Raw genomic sequence first — 24,221 nt, 5'->3', positions numbered from 1 at the left:
CCAGTTAACTAAATATTCTCCTACGTTACCTTATGTGTGCTTTATAGTTTTGTATTTATATTCTCTATCATCCATTTTTAGGTCTGTATCTAGATTTATTTTGCATATGGGTATCCAGTTGTTCAAGTGACTTTCTTTTCTCTATTATATTGTTTTTGCTCTTCTGTACAATATTAGTTGATTACATTTATGTGTTTCTATTTTTTCATCAGTACCACACTGCCTCGATTACTATAACTTTTGGTAAGTCTTGAAATCAGGTAGTGTCAGTCCTCCAGGTTTGTTCTCTTTCAATATTGTGTTGGCTATTCTGTGTCTTTCGCCTCTCATATAAACTTTACAATAAGTTTGTCAATATCAACAAAATAATATGTTAAAATTATGATTGGCATTGTATTGCTCTATAGGGAAAAAAAGATAAATCCTACCTGCTCATGGCATATAATCATTTGTATACACTGCTGAATTCCATTTGCTAATATTTTGTTGAGCATTTTTCCAACCATGTTCACGAGAGATATTGGTCTACATTTTTACTGTAATGTCTTTATCTGATTTGAGTATTAGGGTAATGTTAGTTAGCTACAATGAATGTGTTAGGAAGTATTCTCTCTGCTTCATTACTCTGAAGGGGACTACAGGGAACTGGCATAATTTCTTCCTCAATTGTTTGGTAGAATTCACCAATGAACCCATCTGGATCTGGTACTTTCTGTTTGACAGGTTATTAAGTATATATTCAACTTCTTCTTATTCAGATAATATATTTCTACCTTCGTGAGTTTTGGCAGATTGTGTCTTTCAAGGAATTGGTCTATTCCATCTAAGTTATCAAATATGTGGGCATAAAAGTTGTTCATAAATCTTTTTTATCCTTGTAATATCTGTGTAAACTGTAGTTATATCTCCTTTCATTTTTGATATTAGTAATTTGAGTCCGGTCTTCTTTATTAGACTGTAAATAGGTGTATTGATTTTATATATCTTTTCAAGTGCTAGTTTATGGATTTTGATTTTCTCTATTAGTTTTCTGTTTTCAATATTATTGACTTCTGCTCTAATTTTTATTATTTCTCTTTTTCTTCTTCCTTTGGATTTAATTAGTTTTTCTTTTTCTAATTGGCTAAGGTGGAAGATTAGATAATTGATTTTAGATCTTTCTTCTTTTCCAATACATACAATCAATGCTACAAATTTCTCTTTAAGCACTTTTTTTTGCGGCATCCACTTATTTTGAATAAATTTTGTTTTAAATTTTATCTAGTTGAAATATTTTTAAATTTCCCTTGATATTTCTATTTCAGCTCACCTGTTATTTAGAATTGGGTTGTTTAATCCCCAAGTATTTTTGTTTTTCTAGGAATTTTTCTATTATCAATTTCTAGTTTAATTCCATTATAGTCTGAGAACAGACATTATATGGTTTCTATTTTTTTAAATTTGTTAATGTATGTTTTATGACCCAGAAGATGGTCTATCTTGGTGAATGTTCCATGTGAGCTTGAGAAGAATGTAGATTCTGTGGTTGTTGGATAAAGTAGTTTATAGTGGTCCATTATATCTAGTTGATTGATGATGCTATTAAGTTCAAATACATTCTTTCTGATATTTAAGAGTAGATCTGGCCATTTCTGTTAGAGAAGTTTTGAAATCTCTGAGTTTGGCCTGGGTTCATCTATTTCTCCTTGCAGTCCTACCAGTTTTTATTTCACATATTTTTATACTCTATTATTAGGTACATATACATTAAGTGCTGTTGTACCTTCTTGGACAATTGAATTATCTTTATGTAATGCCCTGCTCTCTTTATCCCTGATAACTTCCCTTCTTTGATATTGCTCTGTCTGAATTTAACGTAGGTACTCTTGTTTTCTTTGAATAAGTATTAGGATAGTATGTTTTTCTTTATCCATTTACTTTAATCTCTCTGTTTTCATATTTAAAATAGGTTTCTTAGTCTATGGCCATGCCACCCTGAACATGCCTGATCTCATCTGATCTCGGAAGCTAAGCAGGATTGGGCCTGGTTAGTACTTGGATGGGAGACCACCTTGGAATACCAGTTGCTGTAGGCATTTATAAATATGAATGAATGAATGAATGAATGAACAAGATAGGTTTCTTGTTGTTGAATCTTGTTTTTATTTTCTATCCATTCTGACAATCTCTGTCTTCAATTGATGCATTTAGACCATTAACATTCTAAGTAATTATATTTATAGTTAGATATTTATCATATTTATCACTGCTTTTTACTTGCTGCGTTTGTTCTTCCTTCCTATTTTATCTTCTACCCTTTTCCTACATTTTGTAGATTTATATGGAATCATTTTATCTGAATTCTTAGCATGTCAGTTATATTTGTTATTTTACTTTTTTAGTGATTTCCCTAGAGTTTGCAGTATACATGTATGACTAATTCAAATTCACTTTTAAATAACATGATATCCCTTCACAGATATTGGGGATAATTTATAACAATAATTCTAATTTTTCTCTTTCATCCCTTGTATTATTATTGTCATTCATTTCACTTATATGTAAGCCTATATAAGTATATATAAACACATTGATCCATTATTTTGAAAAAAAACATAATTAGATCAATTAATAAGAAAATTTTTAAAAAATTTTTATTTCACTTACTCTTTCTCTTATGTTCTTTTTTCTTTATGCAGATCTGAGTTTCCATCTATATCATTTTATTTCACCAAAGAACTTTTAGAATTGCTTGCAAGGCAGATCTACTAGCAGAAAAATTCCCTAAAATTTTGTTTGAGAAAAATTTTATTTTTCATTTTTTTTCCCCAGGACAGTTTCATAGGGTATATAATTCTTATTTGGCGTCTGTTTTTGCCTCAACATTTAACATATTTCACGGCCTCTATTCTTGCATGGTTTCTGAGTTGAATGCAATTTTTATATTTGCTCCTCTATAGATAAGATATTTTTCTCCTCTGGCTTCTTTTGGAATTTTTTCTTTATCTTTGACTTTCTATAGTTTGAAGTTATGCCTAGATATAGTTTGCTGTTTGTTCATTTTGGCATTTATCCAGTTTGATGTCCTATGCATATTCTTGATCTGCGGTTTGGTATCATGTTAGTTTGAGAAACTTCTCAGTTGTTATTGTTTCAAATATTTCATCTTTCTTTTTCTCTCTTCTGATAGTATCATCACTTGTACATCGCACATTTTGTAGCTGTCCTACACTTTGTAGATATTCTGGATTTTTATTCAATATGTTTCTCTTTGCTTTACACTGTTTTGGAAATTTTTATAGACATATCCTCATATTCAGCAATTCTTTCCTTAGCTATGTATCATTTTCTAATAAGCCCATTGAAGGCATTCTTAAGGAGTGTTATAGTGTGTGTGTGTGTGTGTGTGTGTTATCTCTAGCATTTCTGTTTCTTAGAATTGCCATCTTTATAGTTACACCGCTCATCTATTCTTTACTATCTAGTTTATCCTTTAGAGCCCTTAGCATAGTAATCATATTTTTTAAATTACTTTCTGATAATTCCAGTATACTCCCCACCCCCGACATGTCTAATTTTGTTCTGATGCTTGTTCTGTCTTTTCAAACTGTGTATTTTATCCTTATAATTTTTTATTGATCACTGAACATGATCTCCTGGGTAAAAAATAAAAAAAAATAAAAAGAAAAAAAAACTATTATAAATGTGCTTTTATTAATGTGGTGTTAAGTTGTGGGGCAGAAGGGAAGCATTCTGTAGTCCTATGATTAGATCTGTATTTTATTAAGCCTGTACCACTGGACTGTGAACTTCACAAGTACTTCTCTTTCCTATCTTTAGGTAGAATAGAATGTTTAGATTTGTCTAAAGTTAGGTATATATCTCTCTTCTCAAATGGAAGTCTAAAGCTTGCTGGAATTGGGTATTTCCCTACTCCAGTTCAGTTAGGCTCTAATAAAACCCCAGCTAGATGGGCTCTGGCTAAATAGTTTCCCCTGAGGCAGACCTTATTAACAAGAACCTGATAATTTGGCATTTTTCAAAACGTTTCCTTTTTTTCCCTTCCCCTCCTGGAAACACAAGCTTTTTCTCCAGTGTTCACTGTGAACATGGTAGAGCAATATGTTAATTCATAAAAGTATTGGGGGCATCCAATGACTGGGTCCCTTTAGAGCATTTGCTCCTCACTGGGACTGCAGCAATTTGTCAATTACACTTCACATTTTCCTACCTGACAGTGGTTCCCATAGAGGTGTACATTTGTGGGTTCCTGCTCAGTTAATTTGTGATCCTCTGTATATACCTGTCTCTCCAATTCTGAGGACAGCAGTTTCCGCTATGACCTCACTACTCAGGGATTTTAGAAGAGTTGTTGATTTTTCAGTCTATTGAGCTTTTTACTTATTGTTAGGATGTAGTGTTGACTTCCAAGTTTCTTATATGCTGACCCTTGTATATTATCTAGGTTTTTTTGTTGTTGTTTTTTGGGGATTTTTTTAGCATGACAAACAGCTCCAGGTCTCAGCCATTCTCCATCTAGTCCAAAGCTGAGGATGTTTATCCTGTAACTTGCTGTCAGATATCTCCTCCTTAGCCAGAGTAGCTCTTTACAGGCCTGCCGTATCATTCCAATAATTTTCTAATTCACTCTGTGATGGTACACAGAACATTGAGAGTCAACCTAAGAAAAAGAGGAGCTGAGAAATCCACATTTGACAGAAGAGAGAGTTAGCTTAGGAATATTTGATTAGATATTCCCCCTTATCCATTTCTAAACTACCCCAAGAGAGACACGCTCTAACTCCAGTACCATGAAGAAGACAGAGACTTTTCTAAGGGGCTTTCGGTTTTCCGTAACTGAATCTGTAATTCACAGAACAATGTTCCTAACACCTCCACTCCACTCCAACCTATTTATAAAATTATAATGATATAAAGCCTACATGAAATATATATATACATATATATATATTAATCTATGTTAAATTATTTTACTGTTTGACTCGGCCTCTGATCTAGATAACCTTTGTGCCCTTGTATAGTGAATTTTCTTGGTTACTTTGCTAGCTAATTTGGAAAAAATTAAAATTTTCTCATTTAATTGAGATTTTATCCCTTATTTAAGAGCTTTCCCACAGAGAATTGTTTTGGTATGACAGGAAGAAATTCATTCAAGGGCAATATCTGCTGCTTGCAGGTGCTATTGTTAAGGCTGTGTATATTTTTGCTATTTTTTTTTTAATGTTGATTCTGAAGGATAAAATCTCTTCTAGGGCAGGAGTGTCTGTCTTTCTACATTTCAAATAATGCTTTCAACCACACTTTACTAGGTTCGAATACTTCTGTTTTGATTTAGGATAGAGTTTACTGATGCCTGGGTCATAGCAAACTCTAATGGGAAGCTAGTCAGAAAAAAGACTGGCTGCTCACAAACTCTTCTGTTTGTTGTAACTTCATACTTACAGAATGACATTCTTTCACTGAAGCAAAAGCAGCTTTTACTAGTGGGTACAGAGAGGCCAATAAAATACTTTCCTCACTGTATTCTGTAAAAGTATCCACTTCCACATTTAAGATTTTAAGAGGATTTTCTTCATCCATTTCATATAACACTGAATTGCTTTTGCAGAAATAGGAGGTATATGTTGGCAATGGAATAATTCCTTCAGTATGATACCATCTTCATTATGCTTAGGAGAAATTCTTCTATTCAGCACTTGGTTTTCACCACATTCTAATTTTAATGTTAAAGAAGGTTCTTCACTATGCACCCCCCAACCCCCAACTTTGGCAAAATCAATCAGCTCCTGATACATAGATTTTAAATACTATTCATCTTCTGTCATCATTTCTGTAAGTTTTTGAGCCTAGTTAAAACGAATAAAGTAGGGATTAGGCAGGTGAGAAGTTGAATGATCTTTCAGGCAAAGAAAATAGCAACAATAGTCTCCAAAGTAAATTTTCACATTAGATAATATGTTCTTTGGTATGTTCTAAATATAATGAAAGATTTTAATAATAGCTGTGTATAGAATTTAAGAAGCTGGTAATAATCTACTGAAGTAGTGTCCCCTTATTCACAGAGGATGCATTCCAAGGCCTTTCATGAATGCCTGAAACTGAAGATACTACTGAACCTTTTATACATTGTTTTTTCCTATACATACATATATACCTATGACAAAGTTTAATTTATAAATTAGGCACAGTATAAGCTTAAGAACAATAACTAATAATAAAGTAGAACAATTATAACAACATACTGTAATAACAGTTATATGAATGTGGTCTTTATCTTTCTGATAACTGATCTGGTATTGGAAATGGTTACAAAGGGACTAATGTACAGGCAATATATACAGTGTAGATATGCTGGACAAAGGGAGGATTCATGTACTAAACAGGACAGAGTGGAATGGTGTGAGATTTCATCACACTACTCAGAATGGTGTGCAATTTAAAATTTATAAATTGTTTATTTCTGGAATTTTCCATTTAATATTTTTGGATAGCAATTGACCTCAAGAAACTGAAAACAAGGAAAGTAAAACTGTAAATAAAGTGAGACTACTGTAGTTTACTTTCTATGTTAGTATATTTTTTTACCTAGATTTATTGTTCATAAATTTGTACAATGAAAACTTTTACTAGCTTTAACTTTCATCCATATTATATAGATGGGAAAAGTAATTTCAATCTCAAATGCATTTCCTTAAAATTCTAAATGTTTTGTTCTCTTATCTAATAGTAATAAAATTTCCAGCCAATGATAAACATGCTAACCAAAGTAAAGAAAAAAATCCATAAATCTGTAGGTTGAATTTAGCAAGAGTTAACACAATGAAAAGTGTTTGATTTAATAATGTCCAATATTAAATTGAAAGTAATCTCTTGATATATTAAGCAGTTTGCCATATAAGGAAGAGGAACATGTGCATGATTTTCCCCATGAAATCCTGTATAAAAAACTCAAAGTTGAGTTCACATACCATATAAAAAGATTTAGCTTCTTCAAAATAACTGTATTTTTGAAATCCTGTTATTAAATTTTAAAGGAGGTTATCTATTTTTAAAACTATGATCACTGTCTTGAGACAAGTGTTATGAAAAATATCTAAAATATTATTACTAATAATCTTGTAAGTAAGAATTAATCAAAAATTATTTTTTCTATTCCTCAACCTTCTCCATTCATCAGACTCCTCTTTTCACTTGTTTCTATCACTAGGCTCATAGTGAGAAGAAATAATAAAGGGATAATATTTTTCCATGTGCACTTCATAGAACACCATATCAATTTGACTTGAGAAGTCACACTACTTTCTTCATGAATTTACCATATTTTATATACATTTCTAACAGGTATTGAAAAAAATCCACACTCTGCTAATAGAAAGGCCATATTTCTTAGCTAGAAATGGGGGGGGGGGAGGTAAATGGAGGGTTACATTTCACTGGAATAAATACATGTTTAAGCTAGTAATTACCATTTATAGTGCTGTCCTTAAAATGTCTTACAGCCCCCTGGCTCTCCTACACACCGTTCATGCTAATTCTCAGACAAGAATTTCCAAATGAAAACCAACCTTATAAATCTTTCAAAGTGGCCATGAAGATACTCTTTGTGAGACTATAAAAACCATTAAATTGACAGTGAAAATACTGTGTGCATGGACATACCTTAAATACATGGGTCTACATCATTTAGTAACAGGAACTCAATATACTATATAAGTAGCAAGCACTGTATAATTATCCCTACTATAAAGAGGGAGAGACAAATTGCCAGGAATGTTAAGCAGTTGCCACAAAGCCATACAATCAGAATTTTGTATATTTCCCAAAGAATTACCTGTCTAAACCATGTTTGCTGAGGAAAATATAGTGATAAAAGAAGTTACTAGCTATTGAATGCATAGTAGGTGCAAGTAGAGTCACCAGGTTCTTTATCTTTGGAATTTTGATATTATTCTCAAAGCCAGTCATATTTCATTAAACCTTAAAACTATATTTTATTATCATCACACCTCAATTTTACTGTATATGTGGTAAAAATTTATATTTTATTAACCTGTGTAGTACCAAACACTCTTCCCAGTCCCTTCCTTGGTGATTTATATAGATGAAATTCTTATAACAACTTGTTTATTCACTAATGCTAAGAACACTGTCATATGACAAGAATAGCTCATAGATCATTATCTAGCATTTGAACTTGAACATTAATATTTGTGGACCTCAATTTTTTTTATCAGGAAATTGAAAGTATTTGGTTAGTGTATTCCTAGGACCCGTTCCAGTCTAATATTCAAAAAATGTTTAATTGTGTTGTTTCATTCATTATTCACCTATGTGGGAGAGTAATTATCACACTACTTCCCAGTCAAAAAAGAAAAGCAATATTACTCTATCTTGCAAACTTCAATTCTTCCTTCATCCCTTTCACAAAAAGGTAACGTCTACCAATTGACGAGTCTATTTGTATTTGATGATATAATACATCCATGTGCTACATATCAATGTTTCAGTGACAGACTGCATATATAACAGTTGGTCCATAACATTAAAATGGAGCTGAATTTCTTGTAAGAAATGGAAAGATATACAGTTCAGGGGAAATTTTTTCTCTGATAAGAGCAATATCTTTGGAGTTTGTCAAGAGATTTCCTCTTACTCAAACACCTCTATTATGAATGCACAGATTACATATTAATTAGCCACTAACCTTTTTCAGCAGAGGAGTCTGTTTCTCCACCACTATCTATACAGAAGCCCTCCCAGGTCCAGCTTGATGGTCTTCAGAGAACATTACTGTAAATTCTTTGTTGAGGGCCTAAAACCCTGTACAAGGGCACAGGTCCATTGGAGCTACTTTAAGAAGTATTGATATTACTGTTTTAGTAAAAGCTTTCTGCAGCAATATGGAGCCAGCCTGTCCCTGAACTTTGCAAATGTTTTCAGGTTGTAACATTTCAGGCAGTCTCCAACCTTTTTGACACCAGGAACTGGTGCTCCTGTGAGAATCGAATGCCTGATAATCTGTGGTGGAGCTGAGCTGGTGATGCTAGCGCTGGGGAGTGGATGCAAATACAGATGAAGCTTCACTTGCTGCCTGCCGCTCACCTTCTACTGTGTGACCTGGTTCCTAACAGGCCATGGACCAGTACTGTTCCACAACCCAGGGACTGGAAACTCCTGAACTTAAAGTATAAATAAATTTTATTTTCTCTATCAATTCAAAGCCAGAGAGAGCCCTTTGTACCAGATAGAGTCAATACAACCATAAACAAATTTCCAAAGTCAAAATATCGAGTCCTCGATTATACACCTATTCATGTTAAATACCCTCTTTTTAAATGAATACCACAAAATTCCTTTATCTGACCACTGCTCCAACATACAATAGCCAAAACCGCATTGTCATGACAATGTCCTAGGTTCTTTTATCTCTCCATCTTGATTTGTTATCCCTGCTGATTTTCAGCCCACCTTTAACTTCATGCTGACAGTCACGGTTATTGTGATCTATGCCTTACCCAACCAGCTTCTCTATATGTCCACTCAGTCCAGCTCACCATTCCTGTTCATGGAGAAGCACTAGCTGCTTCAATGTTCTATTTTTGACCCTGTCGGAGGGAAGCAGGGGGAAGGGTTGTGGAACAATATTTGTAAGTCTATGGTAGTACATGGTAATGTCCTAGGCTTTCACATTCACTCACCGCTCACACTGAATCACCCAGAGCAACTTCTAGTCCTGCGACCTTCATTCATGGTAAGTGCCTTATACAGATTTATCATTTTTTATCTTTCATACCATATTTTTCTTGTTCCTTTTCTATGTTTAGATGCACAAATACAATTACCTACAGTGTTTAATACTGTAGCATACTGTACAGATTTGTAGCCTAGGAGAAATAGGTTATACCATACAGCCTAGGTATATAGTAGGCTATACTATATAACTAGGGTTATTTAAGTACCATGTAGAGTTGTGACAATTACACAAAAATGAAATCACCTAACAACACATTTCTCAGAATGCATCCCTGTTGTTAAGCAACGCATGACTGTGTATTGAATCAAAACATTCCAGTAACACAGGTTTACCTCTTGAGACATAGTCCCATCCAAACCGCTTGAATTAACAATAGAAAAAGAAAGTGTGGTTTCTAACAGAGATGCTGGCAAAAGGAAAGCATATATTACTTACTTTATTTTGGCAAATAATACAGAAAGAGATCATATTTTACTGAATATCAACAATTACAATCTAGCATCATTATTATATTACAAGGAATATATGCTATGGAAAAAGATGTACTAAATTCCCACAAGTACAGAAGACATTACTTATCTTAAAATAATCCAAATCCAAGGTTACAGTAAGATGTTTATTAATAAAATTTTCCTTTGATAATGATTTTAAATTTCAATCAAAAAGCAATAAGAAATACTAGAACAACACTCATTTATAGGCACCAAGAAATTCTTTCAGTGTGTAAATCAAAAAAAATTTATTGTGATTAGTAAATTATCAATTTATTTTGAGAAAAGAACATTGTTTTATCCAGTTTCACCAATCCCTATGCACCACAACTTAAGGTTCTCTCTGTAAAACCCAGACATTTTCAGAGAACATTTCAGAAGAATACACTCCTCCTTAGTAATGTGGACATTGTGTATGTATGATTTCACTCTGGGCTTTTCTTTCTCCACTTTAAACACTGATGCTTAGTTTACTGAACAGCAAGCAAAAACTACTTTCCAAACTTTTAGCCAAGATATCTGGCTTCAGGAAGTAGTTTTATATTTTACTGATATTCTAACAATTTGCCTGTTCTAATGCTGCAAAACAGTTTAGCTTGTAATCATTTATGATAGTAAATGCTGCCTCATGATAAATTTATCAATGACAAAACTACACAATGCACCTCCTAGAAGCACACGCCTATTATTTAGTATAGGTTAACTCATTTGGTAAATAGAAAAGGAAACAAAATAAATTATATTTATACTCCTGTTTCACACTTAGAGTTTGTTATATAAATGGGCCAAAGATGGCCCCCATGTATTGTCTTAAGATGGTCACATGTTGTTTACTTCTTCACAGCAGTCATGACTATCTACTTTGCACACCCCTCAAAACTGCACCAACATCTCATATACCATAGACAAGACAAACCCTGTGGCTATAAAAGGCCCCAAATTATAAATGCCCTTTGGAACTCTGACCCAGAACTCCCCACCTTCCTGCTGAGTGACATCATTGAAACACATTTGCCTCCTCTCTGATTTTCCTTTCTCGCAAGGAGGTCCAGTCCCTTGCTCTATTCCCCTTCTCGGTGCTGCCCTCTTGCCACTGTCCCTGAAAAGTCTTTTCCTGGGAGAGATTGTCCCCATCATGCAAGCCTGACCAAGCACTTACCAATACATCTTGCCATGTCTTACTGCCTCTCATTCTCCTGTCTCTTTCTTCATCAATTCTAAAATCCCCAAGCTTACCTACATGGTACTATACTCATTTCAAATTACATAATTTCTAGGTTTTGATCCAACATTCAGAAACTAAGATGATGAATAAAACATAATTTGTTTAATTAAAATATAACCTGTGAGCTTCTAGGTGAAAAAAATATGTACACAGCCATTTAAGAAAAAAATTCAGACAATAACAACTTGTACCTATTTATTGTCTAGCAATTCATTGAAGGGAACAGCCCAAGGGTAAATATTTTGCTAGGGAAGTTTTGTAAATATTTAAAATTATAAAATAGAACACAACATAAATCCTTTCTTTTTTTCTCATAAATTTAAGAAAGAAATAGAGGAACTAGAATGACAAGGAGAAGAAAGGAGAAAAACAAACACTACCATTATCTGCAAATGTAAGATCAGTAAAACTGAAGGAATTTTAAAGATAATAATAATCTAAGTTGTGACCTTGAAAAATAAAAATAAACATACTACCTGAAGTTTAATGACAGTATTTGATTTTAATATCAATCTAAATGCTCCCTAAAATAGGTTGCTCTAGCATTAATATTTTAAAAAATATATATATTTGCATGTTCCCAACTAATATTCTAGTCGTTCATACCTAGCAGGTCTTTTTTTTTCCTCTCAGGTAGAAAAGAAAGCTTTATGGGGAAATTTTCAGTTATCAGTGTTGGAATTTTCAGGGACAATTAGATGATACATTTTTCTTCTAGTTTCTTCATAGAACCAACAGGGAGCTAGAAACAGGAGTAAAGTATATAGAAATCAAATATCAATTATATTATTGTTCAATTTGTATTAGAAGACTACAGTTTTCTATTGGTGAACAGAAAAGTCAGAAAGAATGTTTAGGTCTATATACTGTATGCTTAGTCTCTGCCTAAACATCCATCAGTGAGGGGTAGCAAAGGAAGCTTAGTGTCTTCCTCTCATGGAAGTATTCTTATAAAAACATTAGACAGTGGCTGAAGATGGTTTCACATAGTTAAAAGAAAGAAGTTTTAAATCAAAGAGAAAAATGTTCAGATCAACATCTTCATTGCCTGTGACCTATATGAACTTGAGAATATTTATTAACATTTCTATGCTTCTATTTCCTTTTATCTAGAAAAATATCAAAACATGCTCCAAAAAACATTTAGAAAGATTAGAAAGGTTTCCAGAAATGATGTAAATGATGCAATCCTTTCCAAAGAATTTTCATGTACCTATTTTAGTCTGTTCTTCTCTAGAAAATATATCATAGTCTTTGACATTATTGGCATTTGCCAGATGAAAAAATATTTAATTATCGTTTTAATTTATTATCCTTAATTATTAGTGATTTTAAGTATTGTTTTATGAATTATTGAGCATTTGCATCTATTCTTTGAGTTAATTATCATCTATCGACCATTTTTATATTTAGTTATCTTATTTTCTTTTAATAAAATATAAGTAAGTAAATCATACATTAATCCAATTACTATGAATTATGTTATAAACTCTTTCTTCCAGTCTAGTTCTTTCCTTTAAATAGATATGAAGAAAACATAGGCAGTAATCTCTCTGATATTGCTATTAGTAATTTTTTTCGGACATATCTCCTTGGGCAAGGGAAACAAAAGAAAAAAACGAACAAATGAGACTACATCAAATTAAAAAGTTTTTGCACAGAAAAGGAAACCATCATCAAACAAAAAGACAACTGATTGAATGAAATGATATTTATTTATGATACATTTGATAAGAGGTTAATATCCAAAATATATAAATAGCACAAATAAGTCAACAACAACAACCACAACCACAGCAAAAAATCCTATTAAAAAATGAGCAGAAGCCCTAAACAGATATTTTTCCAAAGAGGAAATACAGATAGTGGACAGACATGAAAAGATGCTCAAGGTCACTAATCATCAGAGAAATGCAAATTAAAACCTCACGCCTGTCAGAATGGCTATCATCAATAAATAAAAGAACAGCAAGTGTTGGCGAGGAAATAAAAAAAGAGAACCCTCATATACTATTTGTGGGATTGTAAATTGGTACAGCCACTATGGAAAACAGTCTGGAGGTTTCTCAAAAAAGTAAAAATGGATATACCTTTTGAGCTAGTAATTGCACTGCTGGGTATTTATCCAAAAAACAAACAAAACAAAACAAAACAAAACAATAATTTGTAAAGATCTATGTATGCACTTCTATGTTCATGGCAGCACAACTTAAAATAGTAAAGATAAGGAAGCAACCTAAATGCCCATCAGCAGATGATTGGATAAAAAAGTTATGGTTCATATAATTTTATTTAACATAATTTCATTATTTTAAATTTTGCAGGCTTTGAGTTAACTATTTTAGACGCTCAACTATATTATCAAGAACCCAAGTTCTTTCTAATCTAATCTGTCATCGTGGAATTAATTTCATTTTTAGAGGCAGCACATTGGTTATTCAGGTTCTAAGCATCAAACAGCTCACACAAAATCCAAAAAGAAAAAGAAAAAAAGACAGTTTTTCATGTGGTCTCTTTTAGCAATGAAATTATTCTAATAAGACTCTCAGCAGTCTTCTACCATTCATTGGCCGGGATTAAGTCACATGCTCATTCTTGAACTAATAACTTAAAAGAATAGTTGGTATACACTTTGACTAATCCAGGTTCTTCCTAGATGTGACAATAGTCAGTTTTTCTGCGATATGTGGCTTCAAGGAAAAAGTGAATTAAAGTTTCTATTATCAACTAGAAAAGAAAGGCAGTGACCTAAAATCCATAACATGTAATCAATAAATGTTTCTTACCTCTATAGTAATATAGTAGTTATTCCAGTTAAACATGATATGATCAATACATACTTTTTAAAAATTTACGTTATTGTGGTTAGAACACTCAACATGATATCTACTCTCTTAACACATTTTTAAGTGTACAATACATTATTATTGACGGGTCTGGTGAGTTTTCTAACAGTTTTGAAACTGAGAACTCTTAAATGACTGAGTTAAAAGCTATGGTTAAAGAATAAGAACTCTTGAGTTCCTACAAATACAACATATTGTTCAGTTGATGGTGGTGGGAGGGACGTGTATCATTCTGCTGCAAATGGGGACTCCTAAGGATGATCAGATAAGACTGTGTGTGAAGTGCAACCTCAGAGCAGCATCTCAGCCTATCTTAGCAGTAACAGCTCCCAAGTTGCCAATAAAAAGATATCTCTAAAAGGATAAGAAGTACAAGTCGCTGGTAATTGAGAAAAGGGTAACTTGGCTCCTTTTGAGGGGAGAAATATAGTTTTTGAAATTAAACTGATCGATGCAAATAATTTTGTGAGTTATGTGAAAAGCAATATTTCTCAAGGAGTGACTATTTTAAAACTTCTGTTTTTTACTGCCATACCTTAAACCCAGTATTTATTACTTCAGTTCTCTCTGGGGTCCATTCATCCAATGGAAAGCCAGTCCGCATGGGGAGTTATAGGGCTGAGGAATTCTCTGAGGCTCTGAGTTGTGAGAAGCACTGGCCCTGCAGTATGTATCAGGAAAAAATTGTATGTATAGAAAATGTTATATTTTTTCTTTGTTGTTGTTTTAACTTAAAAGGAACCAAAAATCATAAACAGTTTTCAGGGCTTTATCAGGCTCTGATGTTATATAGTTTCTTATACTGAAAAAGCTCAATGGGAAATGAGAAAGATGCTACTAATAGATGAGAAAGATGTATGATTACTGAAATGTCTCAAATCTGAGTTCAATCAAAAATAGAAAGAAATAAAATTAAAGTATATTTCTTTCTTTTCAAATCCATTGAATTTTTCTTTGAGGAATCCTGAGATTTGTTTCAGTCTTTCTCACCATCAGTATTGCCATTGTACACTATTCAAATGCGTATGTGGGTGTACGCACTTGCGCATGCACTTATGTCTGCATGTGTGAGTAGGAGAAACCAAAGGATGCAGCCTTTATAGGATATGAGTTGACTCAGTCATTCTCTATGATATATGTCTATGAAAATCATAACTATCAAAACAATCAATAATTAAAAGTGAAGGAAAGTAGTCCTGGCGAACACTATTGAGTCCAGTTAAAAATACCTTCCCATATTTTTCCTAGGGATAATTCTAATTGCAAATTTTCAAAATTGTGTGTGTATAATTTCATCTCTATATATTTTATCTTCTATATTAGACTTTTTAAAGGAGTAGCACAATTCTTCCATAGAAGGGAAACTGTTTCAATAGTACTGTTTTTTTTTTTTTTCCCCCAAAGATGTTAGGAATTAAGCTATTGAAAAAAAATTTGGTAGATCAGTTTGGTAGATCTATGTTTCTGCTATATTTGTTCATACATAGTTTTGCTGTATTTGTTCATTTAGTTTATACTAATCACTTGCAACTTTCTCAAGAACTTTAAAGTCTACTAAATTTGGTTCTATTTATTGGTTCTCTCACAGAGGACGAATATAATTACTGAGAACTGACTAGCTAAATATTTTATCATTTGTCAAGTTTTGTGAGTTTGCTTTTTAAAATAAATTTATTAATAATTTCCCAATGTTTTTTAAGATAAGGGTCTATCATACTCCTTTTAAAGAACTGATACGACTGACATTTAGAAAGCACCTATCTTCAATAATTTTTGAGAAGCACCAAAAAAGCATTGTTCATGCTACTCCCAGTCTCATTCTTACAAGAAACCAAAAGAATAAAAAATAAATCTGTATTAATTGGCCATGAATATATCCAAAATTCCAATGATTTAAAAAAAAATTCCTTGATGGTCCTCTTTAAAAAGAGATACAGAGTTAAGCCATTTGTGTATTTTATGATCTGCCTAATGTTGGGGGAGGATGTGTGCAAGGTTAATAGTATGAGTGATTAACTGACTAGTCCATTAAGAATGTTAAATTATGTTCTGCATTTATTAAACCCCATTCTGATTTATACCAGGCTGGAATACAGATTACATAAGGGAATATGCCATAAGCCTCTAACAAAACGTGGTACATATAAATTCGTTTTGAGGAGTTAGAAATAAAATATTACACATGTGGAGTACTGTAGTAGTCATAGGGGAGATGCAGGTATGATCGCCAAGTAAACTAGAGAACGCCCAGTTAAATTTGAGTTTCACATAAACAGTAGTAATATTTTTATAATAAGTATGTCCTAAATATTGTATGAGAAATAATTGTACTTAAAATATACATATTGTTTATCTAAAATTTAAGTTTAACAGAGATTCCTATGCTTTATTTGCTAAATCTTTCATCCCCAAAGTCTAGGGCACCAAGGGATCAGCATGAGGCCATCAACTTCTGCAGTAGGGGAAAAGGAAACAAGCTTAAAACAATTTCTCAAATTTGCCTACACTTGGGGATTTCATAAAATCTGAATACTATAGGCTGATGGAAATATCATTAGTTAGGTACATTCCTAATTAGGAATTTTACCTCAACGATTATGTGAAATAAGTACTAATGAATTCATAGTTTTATTTAACTGTCTATAAATACTCTTATACATATAGCTAACATAAGTTCTATAGAAAGATTTCCTTTATATCGAACTACAGTTTTTTTGGAGGGGGAGCACTAAGTTATTTGAGTACTTTTTATAGAAACTGGTTTTTATTTAGATATTTTTATAATTTGTTAGAAAGTGAAAGATGTGTCAAAATATCTTAGTTGGTTATTATTTTCTTATCATTTTAATAGTGTTTTAGAGAAGATACTTTTTTGTTCTGTTAAGTATCATTAACTCCTCGTCGATTATAAACCTTAATCTCTTTCATAGTAAGACTGAAAAGAAAGTAACAGAGTCAAGTTTATCATTTAAGCTGTCTGGTTTAAACAATTTTCCAAAGATTTATTGTGATGAATGTATTATTCACAAAATAAGATAAATGTGCATACTTACTAGATGGAGTCATTAATTTATAAATCAACCAGTGAATATATTAACAGTCTATTTTAAGTCATATGTTATATAAAGTGGTTACCATTTATAAATAAAAATTATTTGTAATTCTTAATTTTAAATCTGTCATGTGCCAGGAACTCTACTAGACACCAAAGATAGAACAGTGAAGGAAACAGAAAGTAATTGGACATTGTGCAAGTTATTTTTAAAGTGGCTGTCAGACCATGAATGATATAAATGGATAAAATAAATAAAATATATAGTATATCAGATGGTGCTATAAAAGACATAAATCAAGGACAGAAGGTAAGAAATGCAAGAACAAGTGAGTTTTCAGTTTAAAATTCTAAAGAGAAGGACTCACTGAGAAGGTGAAAAATAAAGCAACAAGTCATGTGAGTATCTGCATACGCGCATCAGGCAAAAGGAATAGTATGTCCCTGTCCTTATGGTGAAAGCATGTCTCATGTGTCTTGATAACAAAAGGCAGGGCTGATGGGCTAAAGTGGAAAAATTTGGAGGATAGCAGAAGGAAGTCACTGGTAGAAAGCCATTATACTGGTTGTACAGTTAGCTGGATCATCCACAAGAGTACTGACATCACCAAGAAAAAAAAATGCTGAGAGACAGACAGTTAGCTGGGAGCTTAAAGACTCTAAGGCAGCGGTTCACAGACTTTTTGGCACCAGGGACCAGTGCTGCTTTGGGAATCTAATGCATGATGATCTGAGGTAAAGCTGAGGAGGTGACTCTAGCGCTGGAGAGCAGGTGCAAAAACAGAGAAAGCTTCACTCACTCACTGCCTGCTCACTTCCTGTGTGTGGCCTGGTTCCTAACAATCCAGGACCAGTATAGGTCCACTGCCTGGGGGACTGGGGACTCCTGCTCTAAGGAATACCAGGAACTGCTTAAGGATTCTTAGATGATTTCACAAAAGAAGACGGTGATTAGATAACACAATATTTATATTCAGGCCCTGTGTTTCCCAAAGTATAGGTGAAAAAACAATCATCATTTGAACAAGCCGAATCAGACAGGCAAGTTTTCTTTAGAGGAAGACTGCTGAAGAACACTCACAAAAGAAAAAAATAATTTAGGGGATTTTAACGGTCCCTGCAGACAAAGAAGGAAGTTTCAGAAGTTTAAGAGGAGTGATGGATGGGTCACAAAAGGCAATACAGAGAGGACATGAGGAAAGGCCTAGGAATCTCATATTTTCTTGTGAAAATGAGTGATTAATCAGAAACGGAGGTAGAGGACACAATATCTGTGCTGACAATCAGTACAGATAACGGTTGTAAAACTGTGAATGTTAAGAGTACGGCGGTTTTCCAGAAATTTATTGAGTTTGAGGCTCCTCCTGTATTTGTGCTATGGGAAGCATGAAGGAGAGCAGGGCGTGGCCTCTGGAGCTACCAAATGACACTTCCAGAGGTGAGTCAGCCCAATAACAGAGGTTCCCATCTCAGACAAGTTTCGATTTTTAATGTTTATTCTCAAAACAGAAAATATGTTTCTCTACTTTATCCCTGTCTTTTCACTTTGAAAGTTTTGGCTCTGTTAATTTAAGGGTCACCAACTCCTGGCTGCAGACTGGTACCAGTCCTGCCCTGTTAGGAACTGGGTCCTAGAGCAGGAGGTAAGCAGTGGGGCAAACAAGCAAAGCTTCATCTGTGTTTGTAGCTGCTCCCTAGCGCTAGCATCACCTCCTCAGCTCCACCTCAAATCATCAGGCATTAGATTCTCATAGGAACACTGGTTCCTGGTGTTGAAAAGGTTAGGGACTACTGTATTACTTGATATCGTATCATTTAAAAAATTACCATATAGCTTAATACATTCATCCTGGAATAGTCCAAAAAAAAAAAAAAAAAGAGTTAATTATTTTAATTAACCAGAGGAAAGAAAGTAGGATGTAAGAAAAATTTCTGCATGTGTGTCTATATATACATGCTAATATCATTTTTATATAAGGTCATATTTATATCCATGTGGCATATTGGCAGATAGTTTGGGGAGAGGGGGAAGAGATGCCAGAGAATCATGCAGAAAGAAATGTCTTTTCATCAAAATCTTAGAGACTGCCTTGATCATATTCAAAACAAAAATAATTTTGAAAAAAATTCTGGAGATTTAAATGTTATTGCTCCCTTTTATTACAGCGGCTATACACAGTTAACTGTATTTTATTTTTTCCCTTGTTTGAAGAAACATATTTTGGGAAGTCATTAGAGTCAGCCTGATACATGATACTAAACTGTAACATCAAGGATTTTATGCAGGTATTATTATATTTGCATAATGGATTCTCTTTAAATTGGTTGCAGAAACATTTATTACCTAGAGCTTCTACAACATCAAAGTATAATGTACCACACTGAAAACATTGATTCCCATCTGGTTTAAAGATTGCCAAATGGTATAATGATATGCGTGCTCTAGAAGATTTAGAAAGGATATTACATGGCTTTAAAGACACTTAGCTTTATGGGTTTTCAGCAGGAACATGATTGATAGAACTCACTTATGGGGTCCTAATCTTGTTTATATCCATTACCTCCTGGGAACTAGAGTTTTTTCTTAACCTTTTACCTTCAAAAGAAATATCTGCATGTTGCCCTAGTGGCCTTTAACACCAGCTAGGGATTTTCTTGTTAGTAGTTTAAAAAAAGAAAGAACATAGCAATTATCATAATGTCTTATTTCCTGGGCTTACTGTGTGACCCCAGGCAATAGAGTAAATATTATTATTCAAATGAAAGTCATATGAGTAGAAGTTTAAAAAATGTCATTGACATATGTAAGTGGTAAAGTTAAAAAATAAATAAGCTGCTTATAAGTACAGTCCATATAAACATATGAGTCAGTAATTTGGTTACATATGAGTCATAAGAATCCCCTTCCCATGACCAACTGAAACTAATTTTCATACAAGTATTGACTTTAACTCAAAAAGACTTATTTTTTAATTTAAAAATAATAACCTGCATTTTTCTCATTTCACGCTATAAATTCTTCACCTATTCTATCAAATCTTCTCTCACAGGAAGACACGTCTCATCCTTTTATCCTTCCTCCCCTCTTTCATACTCTTCCTCGTGGTTGATTTTCAAACCTATAGAACACAGTCATGTATCAGATTTAAAGTATGACCTCTCAGACCTCAAGAATCTCTCTCCAATAAGCAACATTCTGGTAAACATTCCCATTTCCATATACAGATGAATCATCAAAATTGACTTTGCAGCAGACCTTATTTGCTTCCTTTAAAAATTGGTCAAAACTAGATTATTTTTCTGGCTTTCCCATTTATGATTATTTCTGCATATTATTTTTCCAGTAAAATAAGTAAAAACTCTTAGAGCAATATTTTACTCTTCACTCTCTGTTGTTCCACACTTATTTATCAATTTAAGATTAATTAGTCATTAATAACTTCCATATCACATGATTAACTTGCCACCATCATTGTATTGCTTTATGTTTTCATGACTTTCTGAGCACTTATTTTTAGTATATTTGAATTTCCAAATGGGTAAATCTAATCTCCTTTTTTCAACTTTCTAATTCTCTTATACAACATGTCTACTTGCTCTAAGTGCCTTCATATACATACCTCTCATTTGCTTATTTCTTATTTTGTTCTATTCTACAACTTGCGTTAATCCACTTTGCTTTGGCAGTCAGGAACTTCCATAACCTAATCTCATTTGATGTTTTTTTTCCCCCTAGTTCTACCTAATAATACTCCTTTATTTATAATCAATATTTAAATTAAGTAAGATTACACACACTTGACTAATGTCAAGTGCTCTTTTCTGTGTATTTGTCTTTGTCTTATTGACTCTAATTGGAATACCTTAAATACCTATACATTCTATAAGGCCCAAATTAAAGACTGCATCCTAAACAGTCATGACTGAACAACTTATATTTTTTTCCTCACTCCTTGTAGTTTTTGTTATATACTATGTTGCCAAGTAAGAGACATATTACTATTTATCTCTTATATGTTCCAGGCATTATAATACTGCCTGTGGATAACTTGCTTGCAAGTAGCAAATATTTCTTCCTATTTTATTTTTTTCAAATTTGGAGAAAAGAACTAATTACAAAAAGCACAATAAAACCTGTATGACCTTCATTAAATATATACCAAAAAAAAGTGGTAAATTATTCCTTTATCAATTTGCATACTGTCTTGATTTAATAATAAATTGGGCAACTGAATTACAAAATAATCTATATAGTCAGACATTAAATAACCCTACTATATGCAAAATATGAATTAACCTTCTTCACTGAGTCGGGATTTGGCTAAAAGGGTAAGGTATGTATTTTCATTCTCTCTATTGTTTATTTTCTTAAATAAAAATTGTTTACTTTTAATATTATAATATGGCAATTAAAGAATGAAATTCTGTGATTTAATTATTAAAAAAAGCAAAGGTGAACCAAATTAGAGGGAGTAGGTAGTATTATGTTTTAAATTTAGAATAAAATATAATACATTTCCATGGACAAAACTGACCTGAGGTAGAATTTAACTAACAATGGACAAACAGCCCCAATTAAACTTTTTCCTTCATTGACCCTTAAACATTCTTAAGCTTTACACTTCATTTTTCTAAATATGTTTTTGTGTTTTTTTTTAACTGCCACAAGGAAGAAGATCTCTCATGAGGCCTTGTTAGGTTATTTATTTGCTTTAAGACAAAAAAGAAATCTTGTAAAGTCCTCATACACAGGTACACTAAGAATCTGAAATAAACAATATATTTTAAATAAGAATATTATTAATTTTTAGATAACTGACATTTCATTTCCATTTTAATGGCAGCATTGAATATAATATTTAAAGATCTATTCAATTTCATCGAGATACATGATGGATATACTTATTCATTTTCATGTATATTTCATGCAGGATTGGGCTTTTAGGCATTCACATCTCAATACACATTGAATAGCTTACAACAGACTAATGTCTTCATAGAAAATGCTTTAAAAATCCAGATAAAATTGTAAAAAAATGACTAAAAATAACTTTGAAGGTGTCAGAGAATTGTCATGTCAAGAGAACATGAGAAAAAAATAATCCATGTAGATATGTAAAGACACTAATATATGAAGGAATAGTCAACAACTGTTTTCTCTTATTGGGTATCAGCCTAAAATTCCGAGTGCCAGGAAAGATTGTGAAATTACTTTGTAAAAAGATAAAAGGCCTCTACTAAGAGGCAGAGAAACTAGCAGTGATATTAATGTCTTAGAAAAAGAAGTTTTCATATTTAGCTTTCCAATAAAAAAAAATAGAGACCTTATGAACTAGACACAACTGATTTCCCCCTTTTCCCAGATACTTGTTAAATTGCAAAACTGCGTAAAATATGAGGTCAAGAAGTTTTGAAGGATTTTGCAAAAGTAAGGTCCCATATTAATTAACCTCATAGTAAGATATCTAGTTGAGCCTGATTTAATCATATGGGCCCTTTAAATCTATGCCTAGTTTTGGAGAGAGGAAAAATTAAAAATTCGAAGCAGTAGCAGGATCTGATAGGCCATTACAGGCTGGAAGATAGTAGGGATCACACAGCAAGTTCAGGCTGCCTCTGGAGTTGAGAACAGCTTGGAGTGAGCTGACAGCCACGCAGGCAAGGAAACAGGACCTCAGCTCTATAACTGTTAGTAATCGAATTATGCTAACAAGTCGAATGAGCGTGGAAGCAGAATTTTTCCTCAAAGTTCCCAAACTATAACTCAGCTCCATCAACACTTTGATTTTAGCTTTATGATATCCTGAGAACACAGACACTCTGTGCTGAACTTCTGACTTACGGAACTGTAAGTTAATGAATGACTGTTGTATAAAGCCACTAAGTTTGTGGTAATATGTTATGCAGTAATAGAAAAATAATATATAATTTAATATATCAGAAATTCTTAGGATAGTAAAAATATAAGAGGACCATGAACTCTGATAAAAAAAAAAAAAAAAAAAAAACAAAAACAAAACAAAAAAAAAAAAAAACTTCTGCAAAAAGAAAATACGGCAAGCATCGAAATTAATGTTGGAACATTCAAAATTTCCCACCATTAGATCAGGACCAGGATAAAAATGTTATCTCCATTTCTGTTCAACATTGTACTAGAGTTTCTGGCCACAGAAATAGGATAACTAAATGCAAATGAACTGGAAACTAAATAATAAAAATATCATTTTATAAAAATGACAATGATATATATGAAACATTCGGAGGATTCTATAAACTATTAGAAAAAAAGTGTATTTTTTTCTGGAAAAAATTAACCTACAAAATTAAATTATTTTTGTATATACCAGCAACAAACAAACAAGAAAATAAAAATATTTACACAAACCTAAAACATTCCAATAGCTAGGACTAAATTTAACAAAAAGGTACAAATTTCTATTCTAAAAATCAAAAAATATTGTTGGGAGAAATTAAAGATAAACCAAATAAATAGAATGATATGCCATACTTGTGAAAAAGAACATTTAATATTCTAAAGCTGTCAATTCTACCCAAAATGACATTTAAAAACAATGGAAACACAATCATAATAATTCCAAATGGACTCTAAAATTTCCATCCATATGTAATGTTTATGAATAAATAAGCACTCTTCATATAACATAACACCATTGCACTATGAGTATAAATATATATACTTGCTATACATAATGTCATAGATCAAGAACAGAAACATAATACCACAAAATAATCTTACTGTAAAATTATAGCTATATAATTCTAAGGGTATACATAAATTATTAAAAATGAGGATATGGACAACTTTATGAAAATAATACTGAGTAGGAAAGAA

General features: G+C 32.6%; 1 pseudogene; it reads left to right on the top strand.

Moving 5' to 3' along the window:
- The first annotated feature begins 1,956 nt into the window (after window positions 1–1,956).
- LOC118601877 lies at window positions 1,957–2,075 on the top strand (annotated as a pseudogene).
- The last annotated feature ends 22,146 nt before the right edge of the window (window positions 2,076–24,221 follow it).

The sequence above is a fragment of the Rousettus aegyptiacus genome, unplaced genomic scaffold (assembly GCF_014176215.1).
Source record: "Rousettus aegyptiacus isolate mRouAeg1 unplaced genomic scaffold, mRouAeg1.p scaffold_m13_p_4, whole genome shotgun sequence".
NCBI classification, from domain to species: Eukaryota; Metazoa; Chordata; class Mammalia; order Chiroptera; family Pteropodidae; genus Rousettus; species Rousettus aegyptiacus.
This window is presented reverse-complemented; position numbering and strand designations above follow the sequence as displayed.